The sequence below is a fragment of the Prionailurus bengalensis genome, chromosome A1 (genome assembly GCF_016509475.1).
Source record: "Prionailurus bengalensis isolate Pbe53 chromosome A1, Fcat_Pben_1.1_paternal_pri, whole genome shotgun sequence".
NCBI lineage: Eukaryota > Metazoa > Chordata > Mammalia > Carnivora > Felidae > Prionailurus > Prionailurus bengalensis.
In genome coordinates this window covers 152309880-152324123 of record NC_057343.1, presented here as the reverse complement: position 1 = coordinate 152324123, position 14244 = coordinate 152309880, and the positions used below count along the sequence as shown (strand labels likewise).

At 37.7% G+C, this 14244-nt stretch overlaps 1 long non-coding RNA gene across 1 annotated transcript in view; it reads right to left on the bottom strand.

Moving 5' to 3' along the window:
- Window positions 1–1721: 1721 nt before the first annotated feature.
- The window catches only part of LOC122491086, a 108899-nt gene continuing 96376 nt past the window's right edge, over window positions 1722–14244 (bottom strand). The window contains exon 4 of the long non-coding RNA XR_006299277.1: window positions 1722–3667. This is a non-coding gene — a long non-coding RNA (uncharacterized LOC122491086). The remainder of the gene's footprint in view (window positions 3668–14244) is intronic.

Here is a 14244-nt window from a genome sequence, read left to right as displayed (position 1 = left end):
CATCCTGCAAAGACAGAAGTGTTCTGAGCATGTATGTGTCCTTCATCTGCTTCCACGTACTACATCTACCTTGAAAGGGAAAAGAAAAACTGCAAACCATACCATCTCAAATAGTAGAAAACGTGAAGAGGGAACTTCTTTTCTCTTTGTAAAACTATCAGGGAGAATTTCCCATCTGTTCTAAATTTCTAATATTGAACTCTTCAGTTGAGATCCACAGTCTTTCATGGCTCATTGCAAATTTCTAAATAGATGTTTTGCCAGCACCAACTGAAAACTAAAAAGCCGGAATTCCTAGTGTTTGCAGGGTTCTTTATCCACTGAGGCTCTCTTATGTGAACTGGTAGCAATGCCATCCATGCTGCTTACCAGGCTTGGGGATGCACATGTCTCCTGATTGCACAGCCCATTCAATTCAGAACTACATCCCACTCCTTCCCAGAGTGACTGTTGTGTCCTTTTCCTTTCACAGTTATCATTAAAGCTCCTGACGGATGGTAAACGCATAGCTAGATTATTGCTATAACGTCCTCTTTGGGCGTGGATCCATTGTCTTTATTTCAATCCATCTTACATAAAATGATGCAGTTATGGACTCTAGAGTGAGGCCTCTTAAACTGTCTGAACATGGTTACTGAACATGGTTTTTATTTCCTCCAAACCATCATGGACTGATACTTAGGTAAACTAAAATAAAATGAACTTCTGGAAAAGTGATCACATGCTTGGATGCCACAGCTATGTCAAATTGCTGTAGAAGTTTCTAAATGCTGACTCTCAATTTCTGTATTTGCCTCATCATAGACCTTTCACACATTTGCTGATCAGAATCAGCGTGCAGACCACATGCTGACAGCACCAATGAACTAAATTCTATCATATCATCGTTATTTTCTAGGCTCACCATTTACATCACTCCAGGCCAAGCACAAAAAGTAAACCTAAAACTAAACTGTCTGTTCAGATGAGTTGCATCTAGAAAATACCTGAAAGATTCTTTCTCTCCCACTAAATATCCCCTGATCATAAAGCACATTAGGATCCTGTGTTAGATAAAATTGTCAAGGATTTTATGGCAAAGGGGTACCAATACCTTGATCAAAGTATGGAAGTGCAGGATACTTGAAAACATGGTGGCCACAAAAGGCTTATAGAGAAGCAGGAAAATGACCAAAAAAATCCCATCCAAGCTTATGAAAGAAAACTTTAACGATATCTTGCAAAAGGGACATAAAAATTGTACCAAAGTTCTTGTCACTAAGATGACCAAATTCAGAACTTGAAAGGCTAAATATAGGGAAAAAAAAGTTAAATGAAGTTCTTCTGTGTACTATCCCTCATACCCAATTTTATAAAAGTCATCAAACTGTTCATTTTATGTTATATAAGAAAAATATCCAGATGAATTTCTGAAATTTTGACTATATTCACTGATGTCAATATGTTGCAGAGATGCTAAGAGACATCTTGGTGAGATACTCACCTTCCAGCTGTGCCCAGGTATACCATTTGTCTTAAGGACTAAAATTCAGGGATAACAATACCCTCTCATCCATAGGCTCACAGTCATAATAATCTCCTTCTTTCTGGATTCCAATGCTTGAGCCAGATTACTTTTCATACTGTTTCTTCATATACTTTGCAACATGATCACATCGTATTTTTCTTCAAAACTCTGGCAGATTGTTTGGGCTAGAGATAGATGGAGACAAGAGGCACCATCTGGTGCAAGATCTTTATTCCTTGTTAGCACTACAGGAGTTCTGGTATTTTACATGGTTCAGGCAGTAGCAACAAATTTTTTAAATGCATAGATTGAGAAGGTGTAAGATGGTCAAATGGCCCTTGGCACTGTCTAAGCACATCACTAGTTTCGTTGGTGTAGAGTTGGGTTTTTTTGTTTTGGGGTGTTTTTTTCCTCCAATTCAGACAACCAGTGGCATATGGTTTCATGATTCACAAAGATGGTCCTTGACTATAGATTTGACGATCTCAACACAACTTCCAGGCTTGCCAGAGCTGTGTTACAGCAGAGAGAGCAAATAGCTCATGATATTTCTCCTCTGATGAGTAAGCTCCAAAATCACAGGTTTAAATTTGATCTGGGGCTGAAAGAAAAGGAACCATGCCCTCCCATGCCAGTACCCATGCTTTTTCTTTGTCAGAGGTGAGTGTCTATTTCTGCACCATTGATCCATGGCTTCAGGGAACAAAAGCTCAAATAATGCCCAGGTTAATTCTGTTGGCTTATACTGAACATATACGTTTGCTCTTTTCTCTATCTTTCTACTCTTTGGAACCCCAAGCCTTTCCTGAACTTTAGCTCCAGTTCTAAAAATCTAGCAACAATTTAATAGAATTTTTTTCACCTTTCACACACAAAGTCAGTGTTTTCTAATGGAATTAGCTAAGAGTTGGGTGCCAGGAGATTTGCTCAGAAGCTATCACAGCTACCTTGTGAGGATAAGTGAAAAAATGAACTGGAAGGAACAGCGCTTTGGAAACAAACTAAAACATCAGAAAATGGGGCTTATACAAGTTAATCTTGACTTCAATTCAAGAATAAAGAGAAAGGAAACCTCACCTGTTGGCTCCTGATTTCAGAAGGCTCCTTGGAGTTACTGCTGTTGGAGTGTGTTGCCAAAACTTTGAAGTATCTTTCTGATGATCACATTAATGCCGTCTTAATCTCTGAACTGTTCTGCCGTTATCCTACACATGTATGGTCCTCATTCTCCTCTATCCTGTCAGCCATTTCCTTTGATTCTTTTAAACCCTCCTGTCTCTTTCACGCTTACTCCATATACTTTCTTACCCGAAGACTCACCTTTTTACAGTTGTATGGGGCCATGAATTACAACTTTTTTCTACTGAGTTCTTTGGTCACTTATCCCTGCCATCCATCACTTCTCCACTGAAAGCCTCCTTTTTTTGATAACATGAAATGGTGCAGACATCAGTAGGGATGGTTGGAAATGAAGAAGGAAAAGAAGAAAGAACAAAAATAGGGTGCTATGCTGAAAAACGTAGATGTCAATATAACAGCAGATGGTGTAGATAAACTCACTATTAATATGGTCAACTTGGTGCAATTACCACATGGCCGCAACTGTAAACCATACATACAACTCAGAAATATAACAAGCCCTGCAGGCAGTTATTCACTGATGCTCTTTAGTCAAGAGGTATGCCACAATTGATTCTTTTTGTATTTGTCCAACAGGCGGAGTACCTCACAATGTTGATGTCATTTGTCTTCAGAGCTAATGATTTGTGAATAGTCTTATTTTTATGTTAACAGCAAATTATCTCCTTCAAAGTTCAAAGGAAGATATCTGTGTGCTCCTCACACACCTCAGTTTCAAGTCTGTAATGGAAATCTGCTTCTTCTTGGAACACATGCCCCCAAAAGAAGAAGTGAATGTACACCACTCTGTCTTGATAAGCAGGAGAAAGCAATCTCCATGTAGTAGTTCATTTCTTCTCTACTCTGTATGTTGGGGGTGAAACAGAAGTTGGAGTCCAGGGAATGACCGACCGACAGTATGCTTTAAATTGTAATGACTTCACACAATCCTGGCTTGGGAGAGAAATCCAGAGCTGGTGACAAATTTAGGATCTAAGTTGCTCTCAATAAATAGACCATCTCAAAATCTCCAGTGGTTCCCTGGTGAATATAAAATAAAGGCCATACTTATCAAATTGACATTTAGAGCTCTCCACAATTTGATAGCAACCTATCTGTCCAACGTTTAAACTATTTTCATTCACTAAGCTGAAGTTTCCTGTAGAAAAGTCTACTCACTATCACTTAATAAAACATTATACGGATTCTAGCTTCTGCAGTTTCATTTGCATGTATCCCTTTTTGAGATGCCCACCTCCTTACCTTTCAACTTATCTAAACATCTTCTGTTTAGATCCGTCCTACAGACTCATGCCATCTACGTTTCCTTCCTAGTTGCTTCAGACCTTGATGATCCCTCTCTCCCCTGACCTCCTACACAGCTGATTTCCCACTCTACCCACTAGGCTCTTATTATGGGCTATCTCTGATTGTTAGTTAACATTTTTTACACATGTCCTGTCCTCTCTATGAAATTTTCCTGTGCCAGATGTTGTGATTCGGTCCAGAGCGTAAATTCCTTGGAGATAATCACTCGTTTTTTGTGCAACCTTTACAGAAAAGGCACTCATTATATTTGTCAATGGATCATTTTATTGAATTCCTGCATTTTAAATATAAGTACATAATCAATGTTAAATGTTCAACTCCAAATTTCTCTAACTGTAGAGATGTTTGCCAAATTGAGTCTGGCTTTATAAAAGCATATTGCTAGGCATTAATGTAAGCCTGAGATAACACCCTAAAATCTAAGCTAGAAAAATACAGACTGAAAGCCTAAGAAATAGAGATAAAATTAAAAATTTCCTTAAAAAATCTGTAACAAAGACCTTTTTAAATATAATTTGTTTTTAAGGACATCTTTTCAATATATTTAATAGTCTGACCATCAACACGGTTCTAAAAGAGATTTTTATTTTTTTAAACAAGAGATCTGTAGGATTGACCTCATCTGGTATTCACAGCAAAAATAAAATATGTAAACTAGCTTGTGTTGAAAAAATGCTGAGACAAACCTGGTCAGTATATTCTCAGCTAAGCTCTGAAAGAAGCATTCTGAATAACCTAGGACAATGGAGCATTCTACAAGGAATTCAGGAAAGTAAATTAGAGAAGGTGACAGTGTCTAGAAAAATAAATATAGTGACAAAGACAAATTTTACACTGGCAGCAATGTGATTATATCTATATAAGACTACTGCACAAACTTTTTATACCAAAGTAAACATTCCATTCAGCCCAGTAATTGTAAATTCAGTCAAACAACCAAGTAGATTGCCTCCACTCAATTACCTGGCTGGTCAACTGAACTGACTGAATGTTTAGGCATTAAAAATATTTGGCTCATAACTTAAAAGTGCCCTTAGAATGCAAAGAGTATATAGCTGTAAAAATCATTTTCTCAGTTTAAAGTAACACACAAAATGTTGTGCTACAGACCATCAGCTGTCCACCAAAATGTGTGCTCTGTCTATAGTGCAGAGTTGCTGCTACAGAGTGGTTATGGAGCCAGGGAGTCCATTTCTCAGTCTCCTTGCATTTAGGTGAGGCCACCTGGCTAGTTCTAGTAAAAAGGAAAGAAAGAAAGAAAGAAAGAAAGAAAGAAAGAAAGAAAGAAAGAAAGAAAGAAAGAAAGAAAGAAAGAAAGAAAAAGAGAAAGAAAGAAAAAGAGAAAGAAAGAGGAAGGAAGGAAGGAAGGAAGGAAGGAAGGAAGGAAGGGCAAGCCTAAAAGAGCCTAAGTAGTGAGGGTTATCTGGGGACTAAAATAGTTTAAAAAACAAAACAAAACACTGGTGCCTTCTCCCCAATTCTTCTTCCCCTGTTTGCCCAGGCTCTTTTCCTTTACATGTTTCCATCATTGCTACATTATGCTCCTTGTGGTTGAGAGATTTTGTCTTAAGTGTATTTCAGCTCAGGCTACTATAACAACAATAACAAAAATAGACTGGGTGGCTTAAACAACAGACATGTATTCATCACATTTCTGGAGGATGGGATGTCCAACATCAATGTGCTCCCAGATTTGGCTCTTGGTGAGGGCCATCTTCCTGGCTTTCAGAAGGCTGCTATCTGGCTATATCAGCATGTGGCCAAGAAAGGAAGTTCTGGTGTCTCCTCCCCTTCTTATAAGGAGATTAATCCCATCATGGGAGTTCCACCTTCATGACCTCATATGGACCAAATTATATCCTTAAGGCCCAACCTCGAAATATCATCATATCAGGGCTAGGGCTTCAACATACAAATTATAAATTTGGGGGCGGAGAAGGGACACAAACACTCAGTCCATAAGCTTTCTCTTCCCAAACCGGGTATTTATTAACTTCTGTGTGCCCACTCACAGCTTAAAGAGAGGCTTAGAAACAACCCCAATTATCCAATGAAAACGGAGACCACTATCCATGCATCATAATTCAATATTTTGATTATAATAAAAATAACGATGATGGTGATAATAATAAAAACTGAATGGTTTTTTGTTTTTAGTTAAGAATTTTTAAAACAGTTTGTAAAAATGAATACTATGTTTAAAGGCTTTTTTTTTTAGTCTTTCAAAAGGAAAAAAAATATTTCAATTAAAACTGAGTTAGGTGAGCTTAAGCAATCTCTACAATTATTTAAAAAAAAAAATGAGCCTGTTGCAATTTATTCCCTCCAAGGCATTCACCGGGAAGGCCCCTGGAGCATTACATTAGCCTAATATTCAAGTTACTCATTCAAACAACAGTCCATCCAAGAAAGCCCCCTGCAGAGCCCATACTATTACTCAGTGCAAAGAACTGCATTGTTTTCCTAAACATCTAATTTAGAATGAACTTAAATGAGCTCTTATCTGCAGCACAGTCTTATAGAGCCGCCAACATTACCCTGAAGCTGGACCAGGATAAAATACAAAGTTAGGGTCCTGTGAACTGCAAAGGAGTGAGACAAACTCAATGTGCCCATAAGATCTTGGAAATTAAACACACTTCACCTAATTGTTCTACAATTTCTTTAACTGTTAGCTAATGTTAGCATTTACAAGGGAAACCAGTAACTTAAGCAAAAATCCTCCTTTTTTAAATATATAAATACTACTTTTCCTTGGTTTGAACTGATTTTCCCCCTTTCCCCTAACTTGTGCTGTTATTTGGGGTTTCCAAATATAATAGTGCTTCTGACCATTCTTAATTGCACCGTAATGGGTGTTAAGCACAGGAGTGTGTGCAAACAGACTCGACTTTTCTAGTCTTTGACTGTTCCTTGCCTCTGGCCTCTGTCAGAGAGGCTTGCTAACTACATCTCAGGGGAGCAATCACATAGCTTGACTCAGCCTGTGGCTCTGACTATTGGGACTTCCTGAAGTCACAACCACTTTGGCGTCCAGAACTGGGGCACAGCGTGTCTACTCTTCATAAAATCCAGAGATTGCAAGTGTGAAACGTGAGAGCTGATTAGGGATGCACCTTAAATGGTATCAAGGGAGCCAGTTAGCAATGCAAAATATGAGATAATATAAACATAACACTCACTGCCAGTTGATCACTTATGTGAGCGCCACGAAAAGCAAAACACAACAGAAAAAAAAAATTGAAGGTGAGCAACAAATAGATTTCTTCAAAGATAATTTTGAATAAAAGTTCAATTTCATGGGAAAAAATGCATAATAAAATGATGTGGAATGATGTGCCAGAAAAAAATTGATATGTCTATTTGTCTTTCTGGAACTTGGCTCTGTATTAATCATTGCTAATGGGTATATCTAGTCCTTTTAATACATACACTCTTCCTTTCTTGCGTGTTATTGATTGAGAGAATTTGAAGTTAGAAGATGCAATTATTTTGGCTGTCTTTAAACTTCTGTGACTACAATAGAATGATTCCATTTTCTCTCTTAAAAAGCCAGAGTAATTTTGATTCAGGAATTTCTTTTTTAATTATCAGTTTTTAAGGAACATAGCATCATGCTTAGCAGAAGGGCCCTTTCTTTCTCAGTATTCTGGTGTAGCTACTCTCCTGTCAGCCTAGGCTTTCAGAGAGAGGAGAAAAAAATCTTCATAAAAGCTTTGGCCTAATTAACAAGAATGAACTAGATTTTATGATGAACAATTTATAGGCAGTTAATAGAGCTCATACACGGTAGCCAGGAGCTAGATAATTTATCATAAAAGGAATTTCAGTTACACTCCTAATCCCCATTCTCTTGATATTGCAACCAACTGCATTTACAATTGCCACTTTTATAAGCTTTGATTTACTGACAAATGATGCTGCATTTTATAGAGTCATAATGAAACTTACAAATGCAGTAAATACTTGTATCTCTGCCCATATGCTTCAAATAGCTTGCCAAACAATTTACTCTTCTACATTGTTATCTCTAGATGAAAATAATTTTTCAAAGATCTCCTAAGGATTCTTCATACTAGCACAAATAAAAATAAAAGTAATAGCAAATTGTTTATTAACCATCCTAAGTATTTGTTGAAAAGAAACTGATTTATCCACATTTTAAAAGGACTTCTGTAATGAGTTATGGATGATAAATACTTCTCAAAATTATAAATAAGATGAAATAGCAAATATCCAAACATAATTTTTTAAAGGGCAGAATTTAAGGTAGGTGAGATCCAGGAGATCGTACTGTCTCTTATCACTTGGTGTCTTATTGCTGTTCCTATTTCAGTTTATTTTATTTTTTAATGTTTATTTACTTATTTTGGGAGCGACAGAGAAGAGAGAGAGCACAAGCGGGGAAATGAGAGAGAGATTGGATCCTGAGCAGGCTCTGTGATTTCAGCCCCGGGCTCAATCCATGAGTGGAGAGATCATGACCTGAGCCGAAATCGTCAGATACTTAACCAACTGAGCTACCCAGGCACCCCTCTGTTCCTATTTTAAAGTTATAACAAAATATGGCAACACATTGTGGGGACAGAACTGGGTGACTGTACATACCATCGTATCAGCTTCATATTCTTTATCCAGTGATCTCTAGAGGAGTTCTTGAAGTCCTCAAATTAGGTAGCACTTCCTTCAGAAAGGCTCCCCTGACCACGGGCATCCCTTCTATATACCTTCTTACCATCCTATTCTTCCTCTTGTCACAAAAACAAATACAACTGCATTGCAACTGACTGATTAGCGTTCATATCCCCCATTGACTATGAGCTCTAGAACAGTAAGGACCACCATATTCCAACTCTGGAGTCAAAACAGTGTCTGGGACATAATGTATTTGTGAATGAGTGATGTTCTTGGTTTCCAAGCCTGTTAACAAAAGTGAAAATAAATCATTCTAGTTGTATAATCCAGTAATAAATTTGGTCACTAAAATTAGCAGTGAACTAGTCTATATTTTAAAAAGTAGAACATTCAAAAGTCATGATTCTCTACTTCTTGCTCATGACCAGCATTATAAATATTCTTAAACATTATGCTCTATTTGGATCTTCCACATTTTAAAAGGGACATGTTATAATAATAAAAAAGTGATCAAGAAAATAATAAAAATAAGAAATGACTAGAACAGAAATTCAGAGGAGAAGGTCAGGGAAAGATGACAGTTTGGCCTGAAACAGATGTGCTACATATTACATTAATCATGGTCTCTGGGGACAAAACGAAAGTGCTGCCTATTCCTTGGGGGGGACAGAGCCATGGGCCATTGCAGAGTTGTTTAGTCCCCATAAGTAACCAATTCCTGATGTAACGGGCTATGAGATATCAGATTATATGCCTACAGGTCCACTCAACAGACCATTTTTTTCTAGTGATTTGGGATTTAGTGCTGCCTGCCAAACCACCAGTTTTTGTCCAGCTGATCAAATTACAAGCAGGTTTACCATCAACTATTCCCCCATATCAAATATACCTCTCCTTCATCCACGGTTTCTTATCTCTTATCTAGAGTTTATGAAGTAGGTACCATTATTTTTTTCAAGGAAGATATTTTTCTAGGAAAGTGATTGTTTTTCCTCTCAGATTCACCCCATCACCACAGAGAAGATGAGGCTCAAACAGCTGTCCCAGAAGGCAGGTCCCTGGCTGCCAAATCACCCACAAGAAGACAGAATCCCCAGCACATTCAGAATGGCTAGCAGGAGAATGCAGCTGGAAATATGCTAGTTTCCTCACACCTTTTCCAATTTATTCCCCATCTGTGGAAGTGTGGAGACCCAAGGCAGAACATGCTTCTAGCACTGTCTACTGAGGATGCCAGCCCAGCAGGGCCATGCCAGCCCATGACACCTATGAGATGTGGAACCAACAACTCTTTTGCCCTGAGTCAAAATAAAGCCTAAGAATGCTTTTATGATTCCTAATATAAACTAAAAATAACAGATGTGGTTAGTTCAGACCCAAGATTCACCTTGGAAATTGTTCCTAATTGTACATATCCCTCAAAGTGTCTTTTCTCCAAATGGAATTGGTCATTGACATGTGGATGTGCTCCTAATAGCAAAATAAAAATATTCCCTGCCTGAAGCATTATAATAAAGTTGTCTTTTTCCATTTCATTGTCTCAGAACATTTAATCAATTGACATGACATCTGGGGCAGGTCAAAAGAAGCCACGACTATTAATTTATAATTGCAATAGTCATTAACTTATTGATGACATACTCTTATTACTTTAACTTATTTTTAACAGTTTTAGTTTTACTTTTTAAAATGTTTTTAAACTATACACTCACTTGGGATTCAGAGATGGAAACCTAGGCACTTTTTTATCCTGTGTTCCCCATTTTGAAAAAATCCAGCTCCAAGGAAAATTCTGAAGTGGACACATTTTGTCTGCAGAAAAGCTGGCCTCCCATTTAGGAGGGTTTCTTATTGCCTACCTAAGATCATCTAAATTTTATATTAAATGAAATTTTGAAAGTATATTTAATTCTCCTAAGACAGAACTGGGTACATACCAGAAGCCCCAAATTTATTAACTCCCTTCTTTTTCCAGCTCAGGAAAAAAATCCTTTATCAGTTAGTTCCAAAAGTATGAGAATATCAATCAGTAATTGTCTTCTACCTGCAGTATTCTCTTCTCTAGTTATAAAATAAAAGACTTGTCTCCTTATTAAAGAAGGTGTATCTGTGTGTGTGTGTGTGTGTGTGTGTGTGTGTGTGTGTTTGGATTAGGAGGGAGAGAAGGAAAAGTGGAATGAAAGAAATACAAATACTCCCTAGGATGCTGAATGGCACAAAGAAAGCCATCACCTTGCTCTGCCTACACATAAAACCAAATTCCCTGCCTTCTCCTTCCCTACTCCCTCCCCCACCTCCTACCCCTCACCACCTCTGACTCCTCAGACCAGCCTCCAGCTTGTCTTTATCTTTCTGAATTCACAACCCTATCTTAATTCTGGTCTTAAGCTTAGTACTTTACTGACAAGACAAGGCTTGTCCTAGGCAGACAGTGGGAAGTAGATAACCATTAAAAATGTTTAACTCCAAACATGGGAACGGAGAAGCTAAACCACTTTGGTAACAATTTTCCTCAGTAATGAATATCATGAGGAAAAGCATTCCTTAGTACAATGGTGTGTACATGACAAGTGGTTGGGTTCATTTACTTAACATGTTTTGCGTAAGTTGTGATTAATTATCTACATTTTTTCTGATATTGTTTCCATCATACTGTGAATTTTAGTCTTAAACAATGGCTGTGTTTCAAATATTTGAGAACATACCAGACAGGCATCCTCCACCCTATTACCAAAAATATTGGAAATACTAACTAACTTGGGAAATCCGCTATCCCCTATTTCTTCCTCACCAAGCTTATAAAATGTCCACAAATATATACATTTGCACACAAATTTTCTTGCTAAGCAGAAGTATACTCACAAAGCCATAGTCACCCTCTTATTTGTATGGGCAAAAAGTCTTTAGAGCAAGGACTAAATTGCAGGTACAGTTCGGGGCATCTTTGAATGGCACACCCTTTCTACAGAATGTGGGCCACTCATCTAGACATCCTAGTATTTTGACATAAGCCCTGTCAGACAGAAGGTTCCATGCTACCAGATACACTTCTTTTGAAAATGTCATCCAGGGTAGAAATTGATTTTCTGCCTCAAATACAGCTGCTGCTCTGAGAAACCCCCTATCCTATTAAAAGTGTCCCTGCTCCACCTCCAACTAGACATAAGCCACATGACGGAATTGAAAGATTTGTAGGAATGCAAAATTCCCATTGATTCATTCATTCATTCAACAACAAGTATATTTGCACTCAGTATACAAATCACTGTTGTAGATGCTTGGGGATATACAGTGAACAAGACAGGGAAGGTACCTGCTCTCATGGAACCACTTGCTATGATTTCAGGTAGTGTATTGTTATGTACAAATAATTTAAAACATGGTAATTTGCTAGAGAAAGACAATTTTGGATTGGACAGTCAAAGAAAACCTCTTCCAAGGCTCTGATATTTGAGCAAATCATACCAAATCAAAGTGAATAACCTGGTAGAAAGGACACAGGATTTGGACACAGAAGACTCAATTTCTAACTTTTTGTAGTCTTTAGGCCAGTTCCTGAAAGCCTTCTTCTTTTAGCATAGAATAGGAATCCCACTGGGAACATTTCTCATCCTCTCTAAAAAGGTTGATATTGGTTCAACTTGATGAGCTTTTCCATTATGATATTTATATCATGACTCAAACCCACTACATTCACCTTTTTAAATATGAAGATTCTAAATCAATGGTTCTCAACCCTGGATACACAATAACTTGGAAACCTAACCCTGCTGGCATTGCTTTAGATGCTGAAGTCAATAATACAAGATGAGACAGTATGAAGGACTTCTAGGTGCCATCCACAAGCAGCTGAGAGAAGGGGTTGGGGGTGAATTGGTGAATCCAGAGTCACTGGATGCTTCACTGCTTTATAGAAAACCACCTGATATTAGTGAAAATCTCTGAAGCAATTCAACATGTTCAGAGCAGATTTATCCCTGGTGGTTTAGCATAAGATATCTGTATCAGGGGCAGAAAGAAAAAATCGCGGTCATATGATCAAGCAAGATTCGGATTGGAGGTGATGTATATGTTTGTGGTGTAACCAACCACATCTTTTTTTTTTCAAGTTTTACAACAGAAATCACACTCTTTTGAGGTTAAATACTGCCCTAGTCTCTTCAAAAGATTTCAAATTTCACACCTCCACCCACACATTAAGTTAGTAGTCCAAACCAGATGGAGGTTAGCACTTTAGGTTAGAATGACTGTCTGGCGGAAAGTCTTTACATGATTGCCCATAACTATTGCTTGTACCTTTAGGCCTATCAGCCCTTTGCTTGATTTCTGACATTAAACTGCATTTAAGCTATACCAAGTCTTACTCTGAGCTACACACAAAAATTTTCCACGCCATAACCATGTGGAGTGGCTCAAAAATAGTTTTTTGATAGGTCATTAGGAAGAACCAAGAAAGAATTCAAAGATGAGTCAGAGTGTTTTAATAAACAAACACATTCACAGGCCAGCACCTTTTCTCATGGTGCTCACATGTCCACCAAATGCTCATTTCTTTTTTTCTATTCACCCAAATTTTACCCAGTTTTCAAGGCTCAACTCTATCCTCTTCTTCTTTCTCCCTCTAACCTTCTAGAACTCATAATACATATATATATTCCATTGATTTCCGTGTAATTGTTTCTGTATTTGATTTAACTGAAGTATGCATGTCCCCATAAGATGAAAGATATCTCTACAAGATAAAAAGTATGGTTTGTACTGGTGTCCCTCAATAGCTTCCCTGCAATTAGACTAGAATCAGGCACACAATGGGGACTTGGAAGATGGGCAACAAATGAAACTCCTCTTGGAGAAGTTGCATAGGGCTATGGGATTAGTGCTTGACCTGAATCGTGTGTTCAGAAAGAAGCAGAAGAATGGACTCAGTAAGCAATGTTCCTGGCTGGAAACCAGTAGCTTTGGGCACAGGAGGGAAGATCTCAAAATCTGAAAGCAGGACCAGATTGGAAAGTTAGTTCAGTGAGACCTCTATAAAATGGGCTTGCAGAATTCCAAGAAGAATAAACACAATATGTGTAAAGCAGCTATACAGTGAGTATAGCTCACTGTATATAGTAGTAGGTGCTTGGCAAATAATAGCTAATATTATGATGGCCCAACATTATTTGGAAAAAAAAAAAAAGACTTGAGAGATGAGATATAAAAAATGAAAAAAAATAAAGAGATGAGATATAAAATATACAGGCAAAATTAAAATCTATGAGAAAGATTAACTGGGTCACAATGAACACTTGGATCCAAGTGAAATTTGGATTTGTGTGGGAAGAGGGCTTCTCTTCAGTTTCTCTTTTATGACCCCAGAAATGTATCTTTTTTCCTTCCTTCTGGCTGGTCTTATAAAGTGTTAAATCTTCCATATTCTAGATACTACAACAATGTGGTACAAAGGGAAGTGCCCAGGATTTGAAATAAGCATATGTGGATTCCTGTCTCACTGGAAGAAAATGAACAATTATCTTAATCTCTGCACCTGGTTTTGATCCATTGTAAAATAAGCATACTTATTCCACAATGCTCTCGGGAAAATTAAGACGATATATAGAACTTACTGATACTTTGGAATTGAGATCAGCCAAACTATTCAGTGATCAAAT